The sequence below is a fragment of the Tupaia chinensis genome, unplaced genomic scaffold (genome assembly GCF_000334495.1).
Source record: "Tupaia chinensis unplaced genomic scaffold, TupChi_1.0 Scaffold143584_1, whole genome shotgun sequence".
In the NCBI taxonomy this organism is placed as follows: domain Eukaryota; kingdom Metazoa; phylum Chordata; class Mammalia; order Scandentia; family Tupaiidae; genus Tupaia; species Tupaia belangeri.
In genome coordinates this window covers 1,821,368-1,825,725 of record NW_006203430.1, presented here as the reverse complement: position 1 = coordinate 1,825,725, position 4,358 = coordinate 1,821,368, and the positions used below count along the sequence as shown (strand labels likewise).

Sequence of the window (4,358 nt, the reverse complement as noted above, 5' to 3'; positions counted from 1 at the left end):
CTGACGAAACAACCGTCCCTTATGTAAAAACCCCCAAAAAAAAAAAAAAAAAAAAAAAAAATTATGCTGCCATTTTTCCACTCAAATTCCTTCCTTCCGTCTCTCCTTCAGTTGCAGTTGGATCCCCAGCATGGTCCGACAGCTCCCGGTCTCTCTTGGTTTCCTCTCCATTTTGTCTCACAGATATTTCCCTAGTCATGTTCTGACACACTAATCTCTTCCTGGCATATAAATCCCTTTTTACATTTTTTTAAAGAGGTGTTTGCCTTAGGATGTGTATGTTCTCCAGAGAGAGAGAAACAGTGAGAGGGAAAATGAGAAATCAACCCCCACACACACACACACAGAAGGGGATGACCACACTGCTATTCCTTCTCCTCCATTCTCCTTCCGGGATCTTGGGCACACATGCACATGCACCCAGCATGATTTTCAAGCCACCGGGTTCAGGACTCAAACTGATTGGCCAGGTGGAAGTCCAGTGATGTAACTGCTACACCATCTGCGGTACCTCAGCTTTACATTTTTGACAGTAGTTTTCTGTACTTTTTCTCCTTTGATTCCATCAAATTACTAATCTTTTCAAAGAGCCAAATTTCAGCTTTGTTAATCTTCTCAGTTTTAAATTTGCTTTTATTTTGTTATTTCTATTTTGTTATGTATTTGTGGTTCCTTTCTTCTTTTTTGTGGTTTATTTTGCTGTTCTATCTTCTTGAAACAAATGCCTCATTCATTAAATGTTATGCTTCCTTTATAACATATTTGTTTCCAACTTTGCATGTCCCTTTAAGTGTTGATTTAACTACATACTACAGACATTGTGTGGTCTTTCCTTTTTTTAGTTCAAAATATTTTCTAATTTTTTGTATATTTTATTCTTTGACTAGGTTATTTAAAAACCCAGGGAGATTTATCCTTTTATAACTGATTGTCAATATAATTACATGGTAGTCACAAAATAAGTTTTGTACCATGTCAATCATTTGCAGAAACAGGCTGAATATCCCTTATCTAAGATGCTTGGGACAGGAAAGTGTTTCAGACCTCAGATTTTTTTTTTCTGATTTTTGGAGTATTTGCAAAAATATAATGAGATGTCTTGGGGGTGAGAGTCAAGTCTAAACCCAAAATTCATTTATGTACCTTATACACATAGCCTAAAGGGTAATTTTATATAATCTTGTATTGAGTTTTCATAAAAGTAATGATACAGTGTTTGTGAAAGAGTAGAGTCTGAGGAAGGACATTTAGAAGAAAAATAGAGAGGCAAAGCAGATCAAACCCTGAGCATTCTGATGAGTGAGCTTGACCCAGCAGTTAGGGACCAGTTCTACATGAAAGATGGTGTTACTGCAAAGGATGTCGCTCCTGAGAGTGGAATTCATGACCTGATACCAGGTTCTGTCATTGATGCCATCCTGTTCAATCCTTGTGGGTATTCAATGAATGGAATGAAATCGGATGAACATATTGGACTCTTTACATCACTCCAGAATCAGAATTTTCTTATGTTAGCTTTGAAATAAACTTAAGTCAGACCTCCTATGATGACCTGATCAGGAAAGTTGTGGAAGTCTTCAAGCCAGGAAAATTTGTGACCACCTCATTTGTTAATCAGAGTTCTAAATGTCACACAGTGCTTTCTTCACCCCAGAAGATTGAAAGTTTTAAGTGTCTTGATTGTCAGAGTGCTATGTTCAAGGATTACAATTTTGTTCTTTACCAGTTTTGCTAAGAAACAGCAACAACAGCAGAGTTGATTAAGAAAAATGAAGAAAAATGCAGAAAGCGAACACAAGTGGAAGATGGTGGCTGCCTTCTAGATGTTGATGCTGGGGGCCGTGTTTTCCATAGCCACCACCTTGTAGTTGCAAAAAGCCCTAGATGTAATGATGGTGTACTCATTTTGAATTGTATGCATTATTATATCAAGGAGTTAGGTATTGTGCCTGAACGCTCTTTTCTGTGTTTAGGTATCCTGTGCCACTCTTGCTCTGAAATTGAAGTGCATGTAGAAAAAAACCTTTTACAATATGAAACTTTACAACACTTGTGAAAAACAATTCAATTTGGTTTATGCACAGTGTAATATTTCTCCAGGTATTGTTCAAAATTCCCCCCAGACAAGGCTTTCGTCCTCATTAGGTGTTGGCCTCAGCCTAACCATCTGGGACCGTTCTGTCGCTGCCAAAATTTCACATCCAGTTACCTCCACTTTTTAGGACATATTCTCTACTAATGCTATTAAAGCCAATTTATACATCACAAAGATTATTTTTTTCCAACAGCAATTAATTTTTCTTCCATGAGGCGAGTCCTCTTAAAAAGATAAATAAATAAATAAAATTTAAAAATAAAACACTGTTTATTGATTTTTAAAAAAAATTTGCATAAAAATAAACTCATACTTTAATTATAAAATGTTATGATTTTTGAATGTTTTTCTATGCAAAAATGTATCATGACTTTTCCAATAACCTAATAGTTTTGCAGTGTTTTGACCACAACCAATCACATGAGGTTAGGTATGGAATTTTCCAACTGTGGCCAATCATCATGTTGGCATTCAAAAAGTTTTGTACTTTGGAGTATCCTGGATTTCAGATTTTTGGATGAGGAATGCTTGACCTGTATGGAGACTTGCTTTATGACTTAATATATTGTCAATTTTTGTAGATGTCCTTATACACTTGGGGATAATTTATCATACACCACATTTGGGTTTAATATCATATACTGTGTATATTTGGTCAAGTTACTAGTTGTGTCATGTTCAAGTCTTCTCTCTCATTATCAATTTTTTTTTCTCATTTCCTGAGACAGGTATATATATTTAAAATAATTATTTCATTTCATTTTATTTATTTATTTATTTTTATTTGACCAGAGAGGGACAGAGTGAGAGAGATGGAAAGTGAGAAAGCAAGCCACCAGGTCCAGGACTCAAACCGTGGTTGGCCATGTAGGAGTCCAGCACCTTTAACCACCATGCCACCTGCCAGCCCCTGAAACATGTATGTATTCTTAATTATGTTGCATTGCAAATGGAGTCAAGATGGTTTAGTTTGGCTCCTTCACCTTCTATCTTATCATGATTGAAGGCCAGTGGGTAAGCAATTTATGTTATTACTTGTACAATTGTGCAATCGTTATGTAATTATGACTTTTCTCTTTTACACCATTGAATGTAATGTGCATGTGTGTTATGATAGTTTTGTTTTGGCAACGAGCCACTGTTGTCTGCAGCCCCTATAAGAGAAAGGAGTACCTGGTCAGCTAGCCCTCCCTTGCTAGCTAGCCCTACTCTGCTCAACCTTGGTTCAGGCTGGTGAACCCTAATGGCCTTGGATTGGCTAGGCTTTGGCTCAACTCTTCTCAGCTAAACTCTGTACTCTCTGAACTCCAAGAAGGGAGAAGTCAGTCTGTAAAAGTTCTCCTTGCACATTACTAGCCCCAAGAGGGAGGAAGCACTTGCAAACACTGCTATGGGCTTTGCCAGCACACCTTGAACTCAGCCAATAAACAACAGGACATCAGTGTCTCACATCTTTTTCCAGTTCTCTGCATCTCTCCTCAATCCACCCTTCAGAGGAAAAAGAGCCTCATAAAATATATGCCCACTTTTTACATATGTGTATAATGATGAATGAAAGTTTGAAGATGTTACATTTTCATAGTTAAAGAAACTTTCACCACTAAGGACCCCTTCTTAGGGCCCAGAAGGTAGTGTAACTGGAAAATGCAATGCTCTGCAAGGTTGACTTATGTAAGAAAGTTTCTTGTATCTGGAATCCTCCCTGAGTGTACCAGGTATACCAGTATACGCTCATGATCGGGGATGGCTGAAGCTGGCAGAGGATCGTGGTGTTAAGATCCTGCTGGGAATGCTGTCTTTCTGTCTCTGTAGCTCATGGAAAGAAGAAATTTTTAAAAATACCCCCACCAAATTCATCCATGTTGTTGCAAATGACCAAATTTCCTTCATTTATAAGACTGAATAGTATTCAATTACACATATAAATCACATTCTCTTTATCCATTAATTTGTTAGTGGAAACTAAGGTTGATTCCATAACTTGGCTATTATGAATAATGCTGCAGTGAACATGGAAGTTCAGATATCTATTCAACATACTGATTAAATTCTTCTGGATAAACATCCAGAAGGGAGATTACAGGATTTTAGGTAATCCTATTTTTAGTTTTCTGAGGAACCTCCAATAAGACTGGGACAAAAAGACAAATACCTCATGTTCTCACTGATGCGTGGAATCTAAAACAATTAACCTTATAAAAATTGAATGCAGAATTGTGGGCTGCAAGTTGAGGAGAATAAGGAGATGGTAATCAAAGGGTAA

General features: G+C 37.1%; 1 pseudogene; it reads left to right on the top strand.

The window, feature by feature from the left end:
* The window catches only part of LOC102489469 (S-adenosylmethionine decarboxylase proenzyme-like), a 2,656-nt pseudogene extending 896 nt beyond the window's left edge, over positions 1–1,760 (top strand).
* The last annotated feature ends 2,598 nt before the right edge of the window (positions 1,761–4,358 follow it).